Source organism: Hylobates moloch, unplaced genomic scaffold (assembly GCF_009828535.3).
Source record: "Hylobates moloch isolate HMO894 unplaced genomic scaffold, HMol_V3 SCAFFOLD_10, whole genome shotgun sequence".
NCBI lineage: Eukaryota > Metazoa > Chordata > Mammalia > Primates > Hylobatidae > Hylobates > Hylobates moloch.
The window spans coordinates 60,164,020-60,188,485 of record NW_026652285.1 but is presented as its reverse complement, the minus strand read 5'-3'; the positions used below and the strand labels follow the sequence as shown (position 1 = coordinate 60,188,485).

Sequence of the window (24,466 nt, the reverse complement as noted above, 5' to 3'; positions counted from 1 at the left end):
ACCCCTGGAGGCAGAGACCAGTTTACAAATCTCCAGTGTCATTCAGGCCCTAACTGCAACGAGTGCAATAAAGAAGGTAATATGAGGAATGACCAGAGACAAAAAGCAATTGGATCTTTTCAGAAAAAAATGTGGTTATTTCAAGATGAGAAATCAACTAATAGCACTGATGATCATAATCATAATTATCAGCTTTTTTTTTTTTTTGAGACAGGGTCTCGCTCTGTCGCCCAGGCTGGAGTGCAGTGGCTCAATCTCGGCTCACTGCAAGCTCCACCTCCTGGGTTCACACCATTCTCCTGCCTCAGCCTCTCCAAGTAGCTGGGACTACAGGCGCCCGCCACCACGCCGGGCTAATTTTTTGTATTTTTAGTAGAGACGGGGTTTCACTGTGGTCTCGATCTCCTGACCTCGTGATCCGCCCGCCTCGGCCTCCCAAAGTGCTGGGATTACAAGCGTGAGCCACCGCGCCCGGCCCAGCTTTTTTTACTATCCATTTTGTGCTAAGAACCATATTAGATATTTCTTTAAGTTGTCTCTAATCCTTCTTCCCCAACGACAACCCTCAAAGGAGGATGTTTTATTTGTTCTTCCTCTCTCTCCCCCACTCCCTCTCTCTCTCTCCCTCCCTCTTTTTCTTCCTCCCTCCTTCTTTTTTTCTATAGCTGAGACTACCAAGACTGTGAGTAGTTAGATTGTTTGATCAAGGTCACAGCTACTCCATAACAGAACTGGAATTTGAGCCCAGATTCGTCTGGTTCTAAAATCTGTATCTTGTATTCCTTGACTTTTTTAAAAAACAAAAATAGAGAGTTTGAGAAATTCTTTCATGGTGAAGTATGAAAACAAATTACCAGCATTTCTGCATTTGAACTTCTGTACAATTAGCAACAATGGTTAATGAGAACTTACCAAGACAATTGACCTTTAAAAAATAGAATTTTTCTCTTCTTTACAAGCAACTGACAAATTCACCCACTCAATAAATATTTGTTGAACAGATTGTGTGCATGAGACCTCCTAGAACAATTGATCAATTATGGTCTTGCATCTAGGATACTCGCAGTTGAACCTCCGATAGTGTCTTTAAAAAGAAGTGGTGATTTCTGAAAGAAATGTAGTTTTTAAAAAGTCACTCTAGCCGTATAAGAAGTACCTGGGAACTTTTCCCTCACCATATGCAGAGTACAGATAGTGGGTTTGACTAGGAGGGCCAACTTCATGTTGTACAAATATGGACCAGTTTTCATATTTCCAGTGAATGCTTTCATTTTGTTCGTTGAGTCACCATCTGTGTGGGTAGCCAGAAACTAGATAGCTTAGAGAGATCCAGTAAATATTTAGTCATTTATATTTTAAAACTTAGTCCAGTCTAGTTTAAATTCTGACTTCCAATTAGCATAGACAAGACTTAAAAGCAGCTCCTAGGATCTGCTTGTGACAGAGAAAGGCAAGGCCCGCTGTGATATCTCTTTCTCCCCTCCCTTCCTCTCTTCCTCCCTCCATCCCTTCCTCCCTCTTTTCTTTCATCTCTCTCTCTCTCTTTCTCTCTCGCTCTCACAACTTTATACTTCCTCAGCCATGAATGGGGCTTCTCTTTCCTCCCTACCCTTAGAAATGCTTGTTCCAAGCAGTACCTGTGATCACCTCCCTGAGACTCTAAGTTTCCAGAGACTTCGCATTGGAAGGGACTGGACAGAAAGAAAGCACAGATTAAACAAAACAGGCTGCTCAGAAGGAAAAATACACAGGAAGGTATTTCAAAAGCACAATACTCACTGCACTGATTTTTATCTACGTTTCCTCCGACCTCTTGAATTTAAGAACACATCTGTGTTTTTACCACCTTCCCTAGCACAGTGCCTGGTTTAAAGTAGGCACCCATGGCTGTTTGTTGAATGAAGGCAATTCAACAGAAGGTATCAGCTGTTGTGAGATTGATCAGCACAGGTAGTATTGAGAAAAGGTGTCCTGATCTGGATCTTGATGAAGGCATATGACATGTAAGAGTCAAAGGTGAATGAAGAGGGCAAAACTTCCTGCTTTCAATTGAAAGGCTGAGCATCAACCATGCACCGGGCATTGCTACTTGGTCTCACTCAGACATAGTGAAGAATAAGGAATGTTTCCATCCTGAGGAGCTCATAGACTGGTGGAAGGGGCAACATAATGAATCATAGTGGGTTTTGTTATTTTTTTTTTAACTTGCCCAAATCCTATAATGGAGATATGATGTTATCATATTATAATAAAGATAATGAGATAGAGATGTGCAGGTACTAGATTTGTGGAGTCAGTGTGGAGTTTACAAAAGAAGAAATTCCATTAATAATCTGGGAAATCTGAGGAGGAAGGCCCCCCTCCCACAGGGCGGGTGAGGAAAGCTATCAGTAGTTGTCATCTCCAGCAACCACAATAAGGAACTAATGTAACATGTCATATTCTTCACCTTGAAAGTTCTACCAAATAGCTAGGCTTGTATCAATTTGCAAGGTGCTAGAAAATTATTGAATGCTCTGTGCATATTTAGAGATATTGAATAAGACAGCATGAAAAATGTTTACTATTAGATAATGTATGTAGTTCTTATTTGAAAAATTTGGTTTTTGGGAGGTTAAAACTGGAATTAATAAGGCTAAGTAATTTTGCTTTGACTCACTGTTCACTCTCAAACAAACTGAAGTTCTCGGGGAAGGTGTCCCTGGCAGAATGAGAAATAGTGGCCATTTGACAAAATTCTATACCTCATAGAAACTGCTATAGAATACGTAGAAACTGGGAAAAATTTCCATCTGACATAAGACTTGAGCTCTAAATGGTTCCTGTCCTTTAAAACAAAGTGACAAAATAGAAATAAAATAAAAGTTAGGTATCAGCATGTGAAAAAGAATCCCTAGGTCGGCAATACCCAATATCGTAGCTACTAGCCACATGTGGCTACTATTAATAAGTACTTGAAATGTAGCTAATCCCAAATGAGATGTGCTAGAAGTGTAAAACCCATGCTGGATTTCAAAGACTTAATGCAAAAGAAGAGGGAGAAAAAAAGTAAAATATCTCATTAATATTTTTAATAATGATTACCTGCTGGAATGATGATATTTTGGGTATATTGAGTTAAATAAAATATATTACTAAATTAATTTTACCTGTTTCTTTTTGTGGCTACTAGAAAACTTAACCTTATTCACCGGGCGCGGTGGCTCATGCCTGTAATCCCAGCACTTTGGGAGGCTGAGGCAGGCGGATCACGAGGTCTGGAGATCGAGACCATCCTGGCTAACACGGTGAAACCCTGTCTCTAGTAAAAATACGAAAAATTAGCCGGGCGTGGTGGTGGGCACCGGTAGTCCCAGCTACTCGGAAGGCTGAGGCAGGAGAATGGCTTGAACCCAGAAGGTGGAGCTTGCAGTGAGAGGAGATAGTGCCACTGCACTCCAGCCTGGGCAACAGAGCGAGACTCTGTCTCAAAAAAAAAAAAAAGAAAACTTAATCTTATTCACTATTATCTGTTTCTGAGTGCTACTTTAGACCGTGAGATTTGGAACATTTCCCCCCCTCCTTTTTTTTTTTTTTTTTTAACAGGAATTGGGAAAGTTTTCTATTAAAGGCAATTGACCTGCTTTAAAAGAAAATCACAACCACATGGGAATATAAAAAGAACTTAATTTCATTTTCTCATGTTTTGTTTTGTTTTTGTAAGAGAAAGATACCTGAAATGTCATACTCAGTTGATCTTAAAATTTAGAACAGAGAACATAAATATCTTTTTTAAATACAATGTTAAAGGCTCAAAACCCACTTCAGTTCGAGTAGTGCTGATTAAGGGAAGGGAGCAGGGGGATGTGCTGGGGAGAATGAAGAGTGCTATATTTTGGATATTTGTCCCCTTCAGATCTTATGTTGAAACTGGATTCCCAATGTTGGAGGTTGCACCTCATGGGCCGTCTTTGAGTCTCGGGGGTGGATCCCTCATGAATAGATTAATGTCCTCCCCCTCACCATGAGATCTCTGCACATGGCTCCCCTTCACCTTCAGCCAAAAGTGGAAGCAGCCTGAGGCCCTCATTAGGAGCAGATGTTGGTGCCATGCTTCTTATACAGCCTGCAGAACTGTGAAACAAATAAACCTCTTTTTTTTTTGAGATGGAGTCTCTTTCTGTCACCCAGGCTGGAGTGCAGTGGCACCATCTCGGTTCACTGCAACCTCCACCTCCCAGGTTCAAGTAATTCTCCTGCCTCACCCTCCCAAGTAGCTGGAACTACAGGTGCACGCCACCACGCTTGGCTAATTTTTGTATTTTTAGTAGAGACGGGGTTTCACCATGTTGGCCAGGCTGGTCTTGAACTCCTGACCTTGTGATCCACCTGCCTCGGCCTCCCAAAGTGCTAAGATTACAGCCATGAGCCACCACGCCTGGCCTCTCTTTTCTTTATAAATGACCCAGCCTCAGGTATTGCTTTCTAGCAACACAAAAATGGATGAAGGCAAAGAGGTAATGACTCATTGCTGACTTCAGAGCACTAATTTTACACTCATATTCCTAAAAACCTCGAAGGAAAAAAGATACGCATATGAGGCAAACAAATATCTTCTTATACCATATATCACTTATCCATGATAATTACGGCCACTCAGATGAATTACCCCAAATTATATGCAATGACTGTACCATTCAAAGTCTCCTATGGATATCCTATGGATATCCAACTATCTGCTATCCATAGTAGACTTTGCTACAGTCATTGCACATAATTTGGGGTATAACAAGATATTCTTCTGTGTATAACAAGATATTCTCTCCTATGAGTGCAGCACGGATTTTTCTGGTCAGGAACAAAGGTTTATTGGGGAAGGAGGAGGAGTAGTCACAGGGTCCATTTGAGCTTTACCCCCAGTACAACAGGTTTGATTTGGTCATTTCTGTAGCTGCAAGGTCAGCACTGACACACTCCTGCACAGAGCAAAAGAGAAAAGGCATCAGACTCAGACTCCTTGGTTCAGGGTTTTCTCCCCAGATTAGTGATGGGGGCCAAGGGCGAAGCTGAGAGCTGCAGGCTTTCCCTTGGTGTCCCCATTACCACATATTGCCAGCCCATTGTCTAATGCAACTGTTTAAAACTCTTATCAAAGGCCTTGGACAATGGTTTCCACTTCTACTGCCAACCCAGAGGCCAGGGAATGAGTTATAATGCATCAGCTTAAGGTAAACACTGTCATTGATGCTGTATGTAAACAATACGAAGCATTTTACAATTTTAAGCAATCTACAAAGCAAAATAAGACAAGCAATGGAAAAAAATAAAGAAACGATTGACTTAGGAGATGAAATTGATGCGCATGATTTTATTCTAGCTCAAACTTCACTTTGCATGGGTGATAAAACTCAGACAGCAAGGGGCTGAGCGATTTTCCAAACCACATCCCCAGTTGGGATTAGATTAGCTCTTAGTGTAGCTCCTCTTAGTCTCCCAGGGCTCCTTGGTCACTCCGTAGTAGTTAAACTCCCAGGTAGTTAAACACACTTTGGGCCGGGCGCGGTGGCTCACGCCTGTAATCCTAGCATTTTGGGAGCCCAAGGCGGGCGGATCACAAGGTCAGGAATTCAAGAACAGCATGGCCAACATGGTGAAACCCCGTCTTTACTAAAAATACAAAAATTAGCCGGGCATGGTGGCATGCTCCCAGCTACTCAGGAGGCTGAGGCAGGAGAATCGATTGAACCCGGGAGGCAGAGGTTGCTGTGAGCTGAGATCACCCCACTGCACTCCAGCCTGGGTGACAGAGCGAGATTCCATCTCAAACAAACAAACAAACAAACAACCACTTCAGGGCAATCTAACTCATCATGAATTACCTGCTTTTAGTTCCTTTTCTAAGCATACTAATAGCTGCCCACAGTCTGTTAAATATTTGCTGTACTGGATTTTGCTTAAGAATCCTGTGAATTATTTTCTTACCATATGAGTTGAATGCTTAAGCAGAATCAGCTAAATTTGTTCCCAAACCTGTCTCTGTCAGTTGTCCTTGTTATTATAATTATCTAATTAAATTAAATATAAATCAATGAAAATTAAATTTAGAAAGATAATTTTCTCTATAAAAATTAAGCTTAATGCTTTGAACAGTTCTAGGAGAACTGTAGAGTTTTTGGGAAAATAATCTTCAAATTCCGTAGAGATTCTGTTCTCTCATGGTTTTCTTGGTTTTGATTTAAGATCTTGCTTCCTTTAAGAAGAAATTGAAGCTGGGAACTACAAAATACTTATTTTTGTTGTGGTTCATGTATGAAAGACAATACAAAACTTCAATCAGCTATCTCCGAAACCAAAGAATAATCCTGGCCCTGTACAAATGTAAATGTGTATAGTTTGAATTAAAATAAATTACACAAAGTATGTATCATTTTTATAGTGTATCTTCATGATATCTGTTTTTCTGATTGACCTGCTAGGTATTTGTCATATGGCATAAGATAAAAAGAAAGCTGCTACTGTAAAAGAAAAGGAGAATGTATTACAAAGTATAAAAGGTTAAGCCTGGGTGTGGTGGTTCATGCCTGTAATCCCAGCTACTTGGGATGCTGAGGCGTGAGAATTGCTTGAACCAGGGAGGTGGAGGTTGCAGTGAGCTGAAATGGTGCCACTGCTCCCCAGCCTGGGTGACAGAGCGACACCCTGTCTCAAAAAAAAAAAAAAAAGCCAACATCCCTGCAAAAGTATTTTAGAGCTTTATTAAAGTCGGCATTCTTTAATTCAGTGTTCATGGCAACTTTATAGAACATAACTTCTATTAATAATGAGACTGTGTTTGTCTTTGGACATGACTAATTTGCATTGCCATCAATCATCTACAGCTTACAAAGTTGTAAAATAGTTCAAAATAAAAGACATAGATATCCCTAACGGTACTCTGGGCACAACACCCAGCTATCTTTTTTGCCAATTTCAAAATCTTTCACAATTTTTTCTGACATGAATATTTTTCTTGGTCACTGGGTTGGTTCAGTTGTTTTGATAAAGCGAAATAAACAGCAGTTGTCAGTCTAACAAATAAGTTCTTTTAAAATATCTACTTGCCTACTAAATCCTAATCCTTTCACATTTAAAAATAATGTGATCTCACTTGTCACATTGGCATATATCAATCATTTGATGATTTTTCTTGGGAAATTATGAGGCAAATGGAGTCAAAGGTAGGTGAGGAAGTATTAGGTAAGAGCAAGCAGGAGGTAGACAGATAAATGAACTCATTCAACCCTGGAACATCTCAGGGAAGCAGATAAGATTTAGCCATTTTGCAGAAGAGGAAACATAAACTCTAATAAGTTAAATAATGCTTAAAAGGTCACAAATGAATAAATGGATTCAACTCAGTTCTTCTGGATCCAAGCCCAGGGCTCTTTCCACCCACAAATACCCTCTCTATGTTCTGTCACGAGTTATGAAAACCATTTGTCTCACCTTTTCCCTCTGGGTTGGTGGTAACAGCTGGAAGACTGATTCATAGTCTTAGTGCATTATATTAATGTCTCTATGCCAAGTATCCTTATTTGTTGTATGAAGCGCTGTTTATTTGTTGATTTTTATTTTTTATTTTTATTTTTGCCTACAGTCTCAATTTTGTTTTTTTACCTTAGAAAGAGGAAAGGAAAGTAGAATTGTTGGGCTTGGCTCTGAGAAAAAAAAATAAAAACAAGCTACAAGTCTGCAGAATCTAGGAAGTGCTTTGAGAGTCAGAAGCTGAGCATGAGAGCTTAACAAATTCCCAATACTCATGTGTAGTTAGATATTTTTGTTTCTTTTGTTTGTTTACTGTTTCTATGTTTCCTATCTGTACCAAGATATAATCTCTAGAGGCCAAAGTGAAGAAACAGCTTACATAACTGTCAATTCTTTTGGCAGTTCAATTCTTTTGGGTGAGTAACAGGTGTTTAGTAGTTAAAAAAATTACTCAGAGGTTACAACACCAATTTCTCAGTCTCTCAGCTATCAGTCTTTAGATATATGGCTGTGTGCTCATCAAAACTGTCTTTCTTAAGCTCATCAAAACTCTCTGATTTTAGATAGTAGGTGATAGGCAAATAGACAGATAAATGATAGATAGAAGATGTTAGATGGATAGATAGGCATTTAGATGATAGATAGATATTAATGACACACACATATATACCTACCTACATACATAAATACACAGTATAAATATTTTTTCCTTTTTTTTAAGTTCAGGGGTATATGTGCAGGATGTGCAGGTTTGTTACAAAGGTAGATGTGTGCCATGGTTGTTTGCTGCACAGATCATCCCATCACCTAGGTTTTAAGCCCAGCATCCGTTAGCTATTCTTCCTGATGCTGTCCCTCCTCCCACCCAACCTCCGACAGGCCCCAGTGTGTGTTGTTCCCCACCATGTGTCCATGTGTATCATGTAGCTCCCACTTATAAGTGAGAACATGTGGTATTTGGTTTTCTGTTCCTGTGTTAGTTTGCTAAGGATAATGGCCTCCAGTTCCATCCATGTCTTTGCTATTGGTTACAAAGATACTAGTGCCATATAGATCCTGAATTTTCTCTAATCCTAATTTACCTGACGTATGTTATACTCAAGGACCTGTTTTGGCTGCAAGTATGATTAATAGACTCTACATTTTATATATAGGTGATACACAAATAGACGGGTAGCATTAATTCATTCCAATAAACACAGTATAATGAGACAATGATCCAAGGCAATGGCATACTCAAAGTGACAGAAAATCAATAATTCCATCAAGGAAATCCAAGAAAGCCCTCTATATACATATTCTTTTATATTTGTCATAAAGAAAAACCAAAGGCATCTGTGAATACAACAACAGATGTAACATAGCATGGTGACTTTTTACTTAGCTAAGGTGGAGCTGGCTTTCCAGACTTCCCTTCACTGTTTAATTCTGGGTCAGGATTGGCCATAGGGAAATGTGTGTGAGATTTCAAAGGTGGCAGTGAGGCAATAGCCATTACATCCCTAAGGTCAACGTAGGGCACCTGGTGTCACAGCAGCTCCCCATGTGGGTGCTGATTAGTGAGCTCCCCTGTTGGCAAGGGCAGTGGCTGGGCTTCAGGTGTCCTGGCTCCTGTCCATTCTCCTCCTTCTGCCGGTCTGCATCCTGGGCCAGATGCAGGTGTGCCTTGTGGTGAAGACTGCCAGCTTGTTATCACCAGTCACCTACATAGCTGAGGTTGAAGGTAGAGAGACAGATGCAGGCTGGAGAAATGAACTTCAAGTGGGGAGACTGGATTCTGGTCCAGGTATTACCACAGCCTCATTGTGTGTTTCTGGAACATCACTTGACTTCTCTGTATCTCTGTTTTGTCAGATTACATGAACGTTAGTTGTAGCTCCAACTCAAAGTTTGAGGATGTTAATAAAACACCTCCATAGCATCTACAGCTTATTGAGACATTATGTTCACCAGGAGTTTTAGAATTAGAAAAAAGCGGCCGAGCGTGGTGGCTCATGCCTCTAATCCCAGCACTTTGGGAGGCCAAGGAGGGCAGTTTGAGACCACCCTGGCCAACATGGTGAAACGCCGTCTCTACTAAAAATACAACAATTAGCCAGGCGTGGTGGTGCACGCCTGTAATCCTGACTACTCAGGAGGCTGAGACAGGAGAATTGGCTTGAACCCAGGAGGCAAAGGTTGCAGTGAGCAGAGATTGCACCACTGTACTCCAGCCTGGGTGACAGAGCAAAACTCTGTCTCAAAAAAAAAAAAAAAAAAAGAAGAAGAAGAAAGCTAGGAGAATGTTTTAGTCAAATGAAGCTATGAATCTAAGATCCCCATTAAAATACGACTTTGCATATTAATTTTTTTGCAAAGTTTGAAATTAACTTTGAATCATTCAAAATAGCAATCTAAATATTCACTGACGAATGAATGAATGAAGAAAATGTGATATATACGTACAATGGAACATTATTCAGCCTTAAAAAAAGAAGGCAATTCTGCCGTTTGTGACAACTTGAGTGAACCTGGAGGAGATTATGGTAAGTGAAATAAGCCAGACACAGAAGACAAGTATCTCATGACCTCACTTACATGATGAATCTTAAGAGTCAAACCCATAGAAGCAGAGGGAGAACTGTAGTTGCCAGGCGCTGCAGGGAGGGATTAATAGGAAGGAATCAGCCAAAGGTTACAAAGCTTCAGTTATACAAGAAGAATAAGTCCTAAACATCTACTGGATAGCATAGCACCTATTGTTAGAAATGCTGTATTGTACATTTTAACTATTTGCTGAGGGCAGATCTTATGTTAAGTGCTCTTATGACAAAAGACTACAAATAATAATAATAATAAATAAAGAAGGCAGGAGGAAACTTTTGTAGGTAATGAATGGGTTTATGGCATAGCTTGTGGTGATGGTTTTCACAAGTGTAACTTATCTCAAAATTCATCAAGTTGTACAGATTAAATATGTAAAGCTCCTTGTATGTCAGTCATTCCTCTGTAAAGTAGTTTAAAAAATAAAAAGGAAAATTAACTTTGTTTACTTTATGTTGAAGTACACTTTTGTTATAACGTTTTTAAAAATTATTAATATGGGACAAGTGCGCAGTGTCATGTGCCATATGACTAACTCCAAAAATCTAAATTCCCAGAGCATATGTGCCTGTGAAACAGCCAAAAGTATCAATTGCTGTAAGACCTGTGCTGTCCTAAATACCTGTAGGTGTCTGAATTACAGGAATCCTGCAACCATGACACAGCACATGTTTATGCTCTGTTCAGTGAAGGGTGGCAGGAGAGTGTCTGTGGGTCATCTGATAGCCTTCCTTTCTTTGCCCTGAACATTTTTGATAATTTCCCAGGACATCTCATCTGAGCCATTAGGGTACAAAAATTTCCCAGGAGCTCTTTCATTCTTATACATCAAATAATAGAGATGAAATGCAAAGTTGGAGTAAAAAGCAGATTGGCATGATTGTAGGATAGAATAGGGGCCCTCTGACAACTCTTTTCAATAAGAAGACAATGGGATGAACTCTGGCAAGACCACCCCACCCGCCCCGCAGTGAAAAGCTGCATGTTGAAAACATGCTGGTGAGATAATTTTATTCGTCACCACCATCTCAGTACCATCATCCATCATCAAAGAAATCATGATGGTGTTGATAAGAGCTACTGCAATAACACCACCTTGCATTTCCAAGAGGCCCATTTCTGAGCTGCTATTGTGCTATTTCTTCCCCCATTTAATGACACAGATGTCTACATCCAAATGCACCTGTGTTTAGAAACATAAGGTTCATTATGAGAACAGGGCCCTGAGCCCCTCCTGACCATTCCTCAGGCGGGAACAATGGCCACATACATATAGCCGCAGAGCCAGCCAGCCCTGGAATTAACTTCCTCGATGGCAGATGTGTTCTTGGACTTCAAAATTCTAAACCAGTAAGAGCAAATTACAGGATTAAGGGATTTAATTCTTATTACATGAGGAATGCATGCACATTGATTCTTTTCTGCTAGTGATGGGTAAACAATGGTTTTCATTTAAAACACAAATATCTCATTTAACAGAAAGGACGGGGAGGGCAGGGAATAGAATGTGTAAGTGATTCTCAAAAGAGTTGAAGGAGCTGAGGGGTCATCTCCCAGGGGTCTGGTTTCTTACAAAGCGAGAGTGAATTTCTTTCCATATCTGAAGCATTTAATTCAAGAGTTATGCAAACATCTTTTTGGCATCTAATCTGTATTAGGCATTGGGGCCATTCTTGGAGAATTTTTAGTACGGCGAAGAAGAAACATTGGTTCCTCATCCATTTTGCTCATCTCCCTCAGCTGCCCTTAGCTTATTCTGTAGCATCAGTCCTCGGGGTGGTTGTTTGTGTTACCAGGACATGTGAATAATTTTGGTGAGACAGTTTCCAACACAATTCCTTTGCAAGTACAGAGAACTCAGAAACTAGGCATAGGCCGTCGTGAGTGGTAGGGTATGTATTCCTGGGTACCTGGGCTCAAGGTCTGTGCTTCCTCAGCAATTCAACAAATGTTTATTGAGTGCCTGCTAGATAGGAAGACCTGCCTGTATTCCAGGAAGGCAGACAGAGAGTCTGCAAGTAAATAATACAGAAAGTATCTGACAGTTGTAAGTGTGGTGAAGAGAATACAACGGGGTGATGTGACCAGGTGAATGGGAGACTTATTTAGCTAGGATGGTCTAGGAGGGCTTCTTTGAGGAAATAACATTTAAGCTGAAAACCGATTGACGAAAAGGAGCCAGACATGCAAAGAGGGAAAGGGAAAGAGATTCCAGGTAAGGGGAATTGATTATGCAAAGACCCTAAGAGAGGAACCTACTTGGCCTCTGCATGACATAGAAAGAAGGTCAGTGCCGCTTGGATCAGAGTTGGTGTTAGAGAGATGACAAGATCTTACAGGGCCTTGTAGGCCCTGGTGTGGAATTTAGATTTTAATTTACTTTGGTGTTTCTCAAACTTCAGTGTTTGTTAAAACACAGACCAATGGAACAGGATAGAGAATGCAGAAATAAGGCTGCACACTTACAACTATCTGATCTACAACAAAGCTGACAAAAACAAGCAGTGGGGAAAGGACTTCCTATTCCATAAATCGTACTGGGATAACTGCCTAGCTATATGCATAAGATTGAAATTGAACCCCTTTCTTACATCATGTACAAAAATTAAGTTAAGATAGATTAAAGACTTAAATGTAAAACCGAGAACTACAAAAACCCGGAAGACAACCTAGGCAGTACCCCTCTGGACATAGAAACAGGCAGAGATTTCATGACAAAGATGACAAAAGCAATCACAATGAAACCAAACACTGACAAATAGGATCTGATTAAAGAGCTTCTGCACAGCAAAGGAAACCATCAACAGAGTAAACAGACAACCTATAGAATGGGAGAAAACGCAAACTATGTAGCTGACAAAGGTTTAGTATCCAGCCTCTATAAGGAACTTAAATTTACAAGAAAAAACAACCTCATTACAAGGACATGAATAGATACTTTTCAAAACAAGACATACACACAGCCAACAAGCATATGAAAAAAACCTCAACATTACTGATCATTAGAGAAATGCAAATCAAAACCACAAAGAAGACATTTATGCAGCCAGAAAACACATGAAGAAATGCTCATCATCACTGGCCATCAGAGAAATGCAAATCAAAACCACAGTGAGATACCATCTCACACCAGTTAGAATGGCCATCATTAAAAAATCAGGAAACAACAGGTGCTGGAGAGGATGTGGAGAAATAGGAACACTTTTACACTGTTGGTGGGACTGTAAACTAGTTCAACCATTGTGGAAGTCAGTGTGGCGATTCCTCAGGGATCTAGAACTAGAAATACCATTTGACCCAGCCATCCCATTACTGGGTATATACCCAAAGGACTATAAATCATGCTGCTATAAAGACACATGCACACGTATGTTTATTGCGGCACTATTCACAATAGCAAAGACTTGGAACCAACCCAAATGTCCAACAACAATAGACTGGATTAAGAAAATGTGGCACATATACACCATGGAATACTATGCAGCCATAAAAAATGATGAGTTCGTGTCCTTTGTAGGGACATGGATGAAACTGGAAAACATCATTCTCAGTAAACTATTGCAAGGACAAAAAACCAAACACCGCATGTTCTCACTCATAGGTGGGAATTGAACAATGAGAACTCATGGACACAGGAAGGGGAACATCACATTCCAGATATACCTAATCTAAAAGACGACTAAAGGGCAGGAAACAAATGGCACATGGATACATATATAAACTGCACATTGTCACATGTCCCTAAACTAAAATAACACAATGAGATACCATCTCTTACCAGTCAATGGCTATTATTAAAATGGCAAAAAATAACAGATGCTAGCTAGGCTGTAGAGAAAAAAGAATGCTTATACACTCTTGGTGAGAGTGTAAATTAGTTCAACCATTGTAGAAGACAGTGTGACAATTCTTCAAAAACCTAAAAACAGAAATACCATTTGACCCAGCAATCCTATTACTGGATATATACCCAAAGGAATGTAAATTGCTCTATCATAAAGAAGACACATGTACATGCATGTTCACTGCAGCATTATTCACAATAGAAAAGACATGGAATCAATCTAAATGCCCATCAATGGTAGACTGAATAAAGAAAATGTGGTACATACACACCATGGAATACTATGCAGCCATGAAAAAGAATGGAGTCACGTTCTTTGCAAGAACATAAATGAAGCTAGAGGCCATTATCCTTAGCAAACTAATGCATGAACAGAAAACCAAAACATTTTCTCCCTTATAAGTGGGAACTAAATGACAAGAACACATTAACACAACAGACACAGGGGCCTATTAGAAGGTGGAGGGTGGGAGGAGGGAGAGGATAAGGAAAAATAACTAGTATATACTAGGCTTAAAACCTGGGTGACAAAATACTCTGTAAAACAAACCCCCATGACACAAGTTTACCTATATAACAAACCTGCACATATACCCCTGAACTTAAAATAAAAATTAAATTAAAAAAACAACAACAACACGGGTTGCTGAGCCCATCCCTAGAGATTCTTTAGTGGGTCTGAAGTGGGCCCTAAGAATTTGCATTTCTCCAAGCTGCCATATGATTCAGATGGTGCCTGCTCACAAACTACTTTAGAAACAAACAAAAAAACTTTATTGAGAAATAATGTACATACCATACAATTTACCCATTTTAAAGTGTAGAATTTATTTTTAGTATATTGATGGATATGTGCAATTGTCACCACAGTTAATTTTAGAATATTTTCACCCTGCAAAGAGAAACCCTTGACGCTGTAGCTAGTTCCCTGCCCTGCCGCCACCCACCCCTCCCCAGCTCTATGCAGTCACTCATGTACTTTCTGTCTCTATTGATTTGCCTGTGCTGGGCATTTTGTAGAAATGGAATTATACAATATGTGTGCTTTTGTGACTGGCTTTTTTCATTTAGCATAATGTCAAGATTCATCCATGTTGTAGCATGTGTCAGAACTTTCTTCCTTTTTATGGACAAATAACCTATAACCTTCCATGATATAGATATACCACATTTTGTTTATTCATTTGTTAATTTACAGACATTTTGGTTGTTTCCATCTCCACTGACCATACTTCTTCCTCTAGAAGCAGTTGGAGGACACTCACACGAATTTCCATATTTTAAAAACCACTCAGCTTGCCATGTGGAAAGTGAGCTGCAGAGAGACAGGAGTGGCCACAGGGATGCTGGTTGGTAGGTTATCGCCCTGTCAAGGCAAGAGACCACTGTGGTCTAAACTAGTGTGGGTGATAATGTTAAAGAGAAATACAGGCGGAATCAGCAGGGTTTATTGATGGATGGAATATGAGGTAGTGAGAAATCAACATAGTGCTGGGTTTTGGACTTAAACAACTGAGCAAAGCACGGTGCTATTAACTCAAACAAGAAGATTATTATTATTCTTCTTTTAGATTTCTGGGGTCCTGTTTTTGGTGTGGCCATTAAGAGGGTGTTAGTCCAAAGAAATGTTTCCCAGCAATAAAGAACACTTTTTGATGAATGACTACTAATTCGATTTTTTTCCTAATACACCACTCAACCAGTTGTGCATGTTGCTGTATTGTGTTCGTTGTATTATTTGAAAATATTCAGTCCTGCTATAGAAAACAAATGGGATAGATGCAAATCATAAGATGTATAGCAAGTAGCTTATGAGGAATATACAGATTCATGACATGTGTTAGATACAGATACGTTAGTAACCAGGGAGACATGTTATGCATGGACAAAAAGAGTCTATGTGCACTACACAAAGAAACAAAGGGAAGTAGGGGTGCTGTTAACTTTAGGTGTCAGCTTGGCTGGATTAAGGGATACCTAGAGGGGTAGTAAAGCATTTCCTCTGGGTGTGTCTGTGAAGTGTATTCAGAGGTGATTGTGAGTCTGTGGACTGAGTAGGGAAGACCCACTCTCACTGTGGGCAGGCGCCATCTAATTGGCTGGGAGCATGGATAGAACAAAAAGGCAGAGAAAAGGTGAATTATTTCTTATTCTCCTGAAGTGGAGACACCCTTCTCTTGTCCTTAAACATCAGAACTCCAGGCCTTTGGGCTCCAGGACTCACTCCAGCATCCTCCCTCAGCCCCATCTCAGCTTCTCAGGCCTCCCTCATCAGACTGAAAATTATACATTGGCTTCCTGCTTCTGAGGCTTTTGGAGTTGAACTTCTTATCCTCTACAATCATGTGAGCCAATTCCCCTAATAAATCTCTTCCTATCTATCTATCTATCTATCTATTATCTATCTATCTATCTATCTATCTATCTATCTATCTATCTATCATCTATCTATCTATCTATCATCTATCTATCTATCATCTATCATCTATCTATCTATCATCTATCTATCTATCTATCATCTATCTATCATCTATCTATCTATATCTATTATCTATCTATCTATCTATCTATCTATCATCTATCATCTATATATCTAGCTGTCATGTATCTATCTAATCTATTCATCCATCCACCCATCTCATTATCCTATTGGTTCTGTCTCTCTGAAGAGCCCAGACTAATACATAGGGCAATAGAAACCAAATATCCATGAGCTATATGAGGCTCTGAATATTCATGACACCCTAAATATATATGAGTCAAAGAGGCACTCAATATTCATGAAGCCTTACATCAGCTACCCATTAGTGACATCTGTTCTGGCCTAACTTGTCCTCTCCCCAAAAAAGGCAGATAAAATCAAAAGCTATTTATCAGGCTCACAGGCAAGCTAGAGCTTACACGTGTGCAATAGAGTGTGTATTGTTGGCTGTAGCCTATTTCATTCACTGGGCTTGCACTGGGCTTGCTGAAGCCTCACTCTTATGTCCTTAATATATGCCTGTCAGTGGGAAGGCTCAGCTAGCAAAGAGGAAGAGAGAGACGGGGCTGATCAATACTGCACGGCTGAGGATTCTGAGAGTGTAGTCCTTCCACCCTTTTGTGTAACTGCGTTAACTTCTTACCCATCTCTTTTCCTTTGCTTCTGACTAATGGTTTTAAATTGAGTTAATAAACTGTGTCACTCAAGGATATTCATTTGGTTTTGTCCAAATTGGTTGGACATTAATTTGTGTCCAAATTCGGTTGGACATTAATTTGTGAGTCTTTCTGTTCTGTGACGACTGGGGGTCTACTTGGAGGCCACTATCTAGATAAACTTCTCGTGCAACCTTACAAACTGTCACATATCAGAGAGCAAGAGAGGAAGAAGGCCACCTCCCTGAGATCCAGATGACATGGAGTTTGTTCTCAGTGCATCAATCTTGTGAGTCAACGGCACTAACTGTAAAGATTTCCTCTTTTGCTCATATTTACCAAACAATGTCCTTGTATTCAAGGACTGCTAATCTGAAATCTGATGAATATATAATATTCATTTGTATTGATTATCCCAAAAAACACATCAGTGAACCACTTACACAAAGAAGGTAGCTACAACTCCAACAATGCAAATGTGGAGTGAATCTATTTCCTTAAGAACTAGTGTAACTGTGACAACTTACAAGAAAATGCTGAATTCAGAAAAAAGCAAAAGCAAAACCAAAAGGAAATAAAACCACTTATAATCAAACCTGGTTGAAAGTAAATGTTCAAGGAAGACTTACTCAAGGAGGCTGAGGCAAGAGGATCGCTGGAGCCCAGAAGGTTGAGGCTGCAGTGAGCCACAAGAGTGCCACTGCACTCTAGCCTGGGTGACAGAGGGAAACCCTGTCTCAAAAAAAAAAAAAAAAAAAGAAAGAAAGAAAGAAAGAAAAAGAAAGACTTGTTCCTTACTAAGAACCAAAGTGCCAAAAGAGGAGAATAATGTTAAGGGTTGGACCTAACTGCTCTCCTCTCTCTATCGCCACCCTTTGAACCTCTTCTTTAGGAATGTATTGATAAAATTTTACAAAAATACAAGATTTGACCTTATTTCACATGCCCTCAAAAGCCTATAGAAAACCCAAACCAAAATATTTTATGTAACATATAAATACTAATAAAATGCTTACAAAATAGTTCAGCAAAGGAGAGGAAGTCAGAGAATTCAAGAAAGAAAAAACAAAATGTTATCCTAGTGATGAGAGGCTCTTGGCACTTAAAATTTTCCATTTGAAATTTTATTCTCCCACTGTGGATTCTGAGAGCTGTCTAACACTTTTGAACAGATTCTAGGTTGGAAAGCAAGGAAAAAAGTTTTCCATTCAAAGTTCCCACCTTTCAAATCTATTTCCATTTCTTCATTTGGCACAGCCAATATTGGATCTGGGTCTTAGTTCCACAACCATCTGGGGGAGTCATTTGGCCAAAATGAGAGGGTTAGCAAATTTTTCCCAGATAATTTATATTACATATTATGTGGCAATTTTGTCCATGTTTTAAAAATACATTTTAAAAGGGACTAGTAATATAAAGTCAAGTACTTAGCAGTCATATTAATTTTTACTCATGAAAACTTATGTGCTTTTACATGTCATCTTGCTATTTTATCCTCAATGCAACGCTGTTCAGAAGGTAAAATAGGATAATGTATAATGCCAGGAACTCTTATCTGAGAGATGCTTGAATAGTGCTTTCATCCAAGGGAAGAACATGCCTTCCTTACTCATGTCTTTCTCCATGTTCTGCCAAACTTCATGAGCTGGGTACACAGATGCCATCTAATGCAGTACAGGAGGGGCCATCAATGCATCCACCTTAACTCATTCAGGGGCCCCATCTCTGCCATGTGTGAGTCCCAGCAGTAAGAGTGAATGATGCTGTCAAACAAGAGCCAACATTTAGGACGACTGTCATTGCACCCTAACATCTAGAGTCTTGGTGGCTCAGCTGCAATTAGGTTGAGAAATAATATGCCTCCCACCTCACAGATGGACACAAGCTTCTCTGCAGCTCATGCCAGATGATGGCCAGGACTCTCCTATCAAAATAAATGGACATCAAAATCCCTTTCCAGGAGGAGCATGAGACGTGGGATTACTGATAAGGAAATGCAAGATAGTCAAGGATCTTCAGACAATCATGTTCTGGGAAGCTTGAGGTCATGGTAAGAGCTTAGAATGGGGACTTTGAGAACTGACCGCAAATCCTGCTCCATTACAGACAAGGTTTTGACTTTGGAAGAATCTCGAAATGGAGAATTTGGGCCAGGCAATTTCCAAAGTCCTTTCCAATTTCATCTCAAAAAACAGAATCACTGAAAACTGAATTTGTTCTGCAACGTGCAGTTGACATAACAGGAATTGTTACTGCCTCGACAAAACACCATACTTCTACTTTTAAAATAGAATGGAATATAACCAGATTACCATGACAAAAACTGGTCATAGCCATCCTAACACAACCAGACTAGATGCATGAAGTGCTGCAGCAAGGAAGGAAGCCATAGGGTCAAAAGAATTAACAGACATCCTGACCTACAAATTCACGGTGTGGAGACTGCCACTGTGAGGAGGCGAATTAGCTGCTCTGGGCTTCAGTCTGAGAAGGAGAACAACAGAGCCATTCTCTTGAGTGGGACATCAGGATCCCAGACAGGGGCGGTCATGCCAACATAGCACAGAAAATCTCATTTGGATAAATGATTAATTTCATCCATGAGAGAGAAAAGAGATTTGGGGCATTTGACTCCTGGGCATATTTGGGTGGAAGGAGACTGTACAGTGATAAATGAACAATTGCCAAACTTGCAACTAAAACATGCATTCTTTTTAATAGCTTCCTGTATTGCTGAATCGGGTGGGGGAACCACTGCTGATGGAAGTATATTTCTCATCCAAATGTATATAGTATCCTCTCTCACTTTGCAGTTTCTACAAAGTCCCTTGGGAATCAAGCTTGGCATTGTGACTTGGGCTGGCTGCACTTGGCTGGGGAACAATTCTGGAACCAACATGTCAGTTGTCCAACACCAAGGGTGCTGTCAGCACTCTGAAGATAGCAACCCTAATCATATTTGTTTTGGCCTCTCAGCCTCAAGGGCAGATGGTTGTCATGCTGAATGAGAGAGAGGTATTGTGACAGGAGCCAAAGCTAGCCAGTAAAGGACCTTGAGAGGCTTCCACACAAAATGACTATTTCTAGAAACTTTCTAGACATTTCTAGAAACAAATGAGGCAGCAATCCGAGGATCAAAAGTTTTCTTAAATTCACGGTGCAGCAGGACTCAGGTTTGAATGGAGGCCAATGGGAATATGATGTAACGGGCTCCCTCTTGGGTAGAGGTAGCTTCACGACCCTCACCTTGGAAAATTTGATCCTATCCCCACATGTCATGGGGATTCGTCTGGTCGATGTGGCTTTGGGGCATGGTCAACTTCTCTTGCATAAGAGTTAGGGGGAAAACCTTCATGAGGGGTCCACAGAGTGTCACAGATGACCCTGAAGTTGCTGGACTTGGTACAGGCTTTTCCTGAGAATTCAGTAGCTCCCAAGAGAAAGAGTGAGCTGGGGTTCCACAGGGCCACAATTCCTGATGGGAGCAGTTCTACTTTTTCACATTCTTGATGAGCTCCTCTTTGGAGGAATTACTCCTTGTTATGAGATGCAAATCAGAAAATATCTGTTGGGCACCTATTTGGCACCCAGCATTATGGGATGACAGGATCCTCAAGGATCTCACCACCTAATCACGAACTTGAAATCCAATTAGGGGCTCACATGCTAATCACATCATCCTACTACAACATGGGAATGTTAGTGGACCACTTAATGACACTCATAAATGAATATATTGCCATTTCTAGTAGTACTTTTATTTTCTAGCTTAGCTCCTAACCTTACATATATGAGATTTCTAGGGCTGCCATACCTAATTTCCACAAATTGTGTGCCTTAAAATAACAGAAAGGTATTCTCCCACAGTTCTGGAGGCCAGAAGTCTGAAATCAAGGTGCTGGCAGGGTGTCAATTCCTCTAGATTATGAGGAAAGATTGTGACTCCTTCAGCATATGACAGCTGCCAACATTCCTTGGCTTTTGGCTCCATCACTCCAGTCTCTGCCTCTGTGGCCACATTGCTTCCTCCTCTTCTCCTATCTGTGTCTGTCTTGGGAAAATATATGTGATTGCATTTAGGGGTAATTCAGAATACCTTTTCTCATGATCTTTAATGTGATCACATTGGCAAAGACCCTTTTTCCAAATGCAGTCCATTTAGATGTTCTAGGAATTAGGACCTGGACTTACTCTTTTGGAGACAACTACCTAGCCCACTACATCTTATATTTTATAGTTTTCAAAGAGATCTCACATGCACCATTTTATTTTACACCTTAATATATTTACAATCCTAGAGCTTGAAAAAAGTAATCCAACTTTGAAGTCTTTCCTAACTTTGATTTTAAAATATAATTTTCACAACTCTATGGGTCACCAGCCTTTTACTTGCCCTAAAAGATGGGAGACAGCCCCATTTATGCTGACCTTTGTCATCTCCTTCCTCTCCACGTTGGTAAATACTTTCAGTTCTTTTTCATCTCCCTCCTCTCATTACAGCCCTTTATAACTGAGCAGAGTGGGACTAGCGCAGAGAAGCACAGGACACACAATTTAATGCGTGTTTCCTGCTATTAGCTGCCAAGCCGACTATGAAGTGTTTTTTAGCCTCTGGCCTCTAGCTCTTCTCAAGATCTGTTAATGAACATATTAGCTTTCCATAGCTGCCACAAATGACCATAAATTTAGTGGCTTAAAATAATACAAAGTTATTATTTTATAGTTCTGTTGGTCAGAAGTCTGACATGGGTCTGACTGGGCTAAAATCGAGGTTTCAGAGGGGCTACTTCCCTTTCTGAAGTCCAATGTGGGGAGAATCCATGACCTTTTCCAGCCCCTAGAGGCAGCCCACATTCCTCCATTGGCTTGTGGCCCCTCCTTCCAGTTTCAAAGCCAGTGAGGTTGTATCTCATCTGGATAATCCAGATGAGCCCAGTCTAATCTGAAAGACTGTACGTTTACTCGCATCGGTAAAGTCCCCTGTGCCATGTAAGGTGACACATTCACAGGCTCAGGGATTAGAGTGAGGGCCTTCACAATGGGTGGGCACTAGGCCAAGCTGACAGAGAGTGCAAATACAGCTCAGCACGACACATCCGCTTGGGATACTTCACCTCTAGACCATTGAAAAATGGCCTCAGCCAAAGGCCAGGGCAAGAGGACCGGCATCGGAAAGTCCACGAGAAAAGCGGCAACGCCACCTTGAGCACTGGCTCTGGCTCATGGTGATGCTTGCTTAGGTTCCCTCCCTTTCCTCCCCCTTCTGTGCCTTTATTTCCCTTTTCCTTCTTGCCTCCTCTTTCCTCTGTCCCCTAAGTTGAAAGGTGCCGGGAAATATTTCCTGTGAAGGTTTGCCTATTTCTTGTCCTTGAGATACAAACGTGGCTTCCCTCAGCCCAGCTCGTCCTTTATGGATTCCTGCACTTGCCCACATTCCTCTGCCTAGCCGGGGCGAGGCGGGTGAACCTCGGCTTCTCCTTGCTCATCTCTCAACCTTTCATCATGTGGGCGAACAGAGGCTTCCTTAAGGGCCATGAAACATCCTAGAAGAACAGGCCATTGTGTGTTATCAATGGAGGCTTCAGAAACCTCTGGGTCAGGGTTTTTAAAAAAAATTTTTAATAGGGAGGTGGGGAGTTTCTGTCTCAATCAGACAATGAGGACATTATCTTTATTTAAGAGAGAGAGAGAGATCACAATCAAATCTGAGACACTGCTTACAGCTTTATCCTCCTCTCTGCTGTACGTTGAGCACTCATCCTCTGCGGATCCCAAACAATGGAAAAGGGAAGGAAAAATAAAAGTGAAAAGTAAATTCTATTCCCACAAAGCAGATTTTACTTTTAAATATGTTCTTTATCTTCATTTTTCACACACACACACGCAAATAATGCAGGTAAGGTTTTGATATAACTACGCTCTCAGAATACCTCTTATATGAAATTAATTATAGGAGTCGGGGCGCCAGGGGAGGGGGAGAGGGAGGGGAAAAGGGGAGACAGTGCACACGGCGTGGCCGCCATCTTGTTTGTGCGTCAGCTTCGCGCGTGCTCCGTTCTCCAGGACTCACGCTTCCCCCTCCCCTCCGCGGTACCTAAGCCTCTGCAGTGCCCGACTCCGCAGGAGCGCCGCGGCGGCTCCTGCTCTTCCTGGACTCCCTGAAGAGGCGTTTGTCGAAATGTCCACAGGAGGAGGATTTGGTGGTACTAGCAGCAGTGATGCCCAGCAAAGCCTAAAGTCCTTCTGGCCTCGGGTCATGGAAGAAATCCGGAATTTAGCAGTGAAAGATTTCCGAGTGCAGGAACTCCCACTGGCTCATATTAAGAAGATTATGAAACTGGATGAAGATGTGACGATGATCAGTGCAGAGGCCCCTGTGCTCTTTGCCAGGGCAGCCCAGATTTTTATCACAGGGTTGACTCTTCGAGCCTGGATTGACACAGAGGATAACAAGTGCCGGACTCTACAGAGAAATAATATCGCCATGGCAATTACAAAATTTGATCAATTTGATTTTCTCATCGATATTGTTCTAAGAGATGAACTGAAACCTCCAAAGTGTCAGGAGGAGGTGCTGCAGTCTGTAACTCCTGCTGAGCCAGTCCAGTACTATTTCACACTGGCTCAGCAGCCCACTGCCGTCCAAGTCCAGGGGCAGCAGTAAGGCCAGCCCACCGCCAGCTCCATGACCACCATCCAGCCTGGGCAGATCATCATCGCACAGCCTCATCAGGGCCAGACCACGCCCGTGACAACGCAGGTTGGAGAAGGTCAGCAGGTGCAGATTGTCCAGGCCCAGGCACAGGGTCAAGCCCAATAGGCCCAGAGTGGTACTGGATGGACCGTGCAGGTGATGCAGCAGATCCTCACTAACACAGGAGAGATCTAGCAGATCCCAGTGCAGCTGAAAGTTGGCCAGCTGCAGTGTATCAGCTTAGCCCGGTCTGTATCAGGCACCCGAGTTCTGCAGGGACAGATCCAGACACTTGCCACCAGCGCTCAACCGATTACACAGACAGAGGTCCAGCAAAGACAGCAGTAGTTCAGCCAGTTCACAGATGGACAGCAGCTCTACCAGATCTAGCAAGTAACCATACCTGCGGGCCAGGACCTGCCCAGCCCATGTTTATCCAGTCAGTCAACCAGCCCTCCGATGGGCAGGCCCCCCAGGTGACTGGCGACTGAGGGCCTGAGCTGGCAAGGCCAAGGACACTCAACACAATTTTTGCCATACATCCGCAGGTCATGAGCACTGCCTCCCTCCCCAGAGGACCCGGCAGATCTCAGCGCCTCCTGCAGGCTAGGACACTGGTGCACTAGGCCCCATGCCTGGGGGCCGAGATTCTCCAACAGAAAGATGGAATATTTTTTGTTTCCTTTTTTTTCCCCAAGGAATCA

At 41.3% G+C, this 24,466-nt stretch overlaps 1 pseudogene; it reads left to right on the top strand.

Moving 5' to 3' along the window:
* The first annotated feature begins 23,231 nt into the window (after window positions 1-23,231).
* On the top strand, window positions 23,232-24,253 carry LOC116474204 (nuclear transcription factor Y subunit gamma-like; annotated as a pseudogene).
* Window positions 24,254-24,466: the final 213 nt, after the last annotated feature.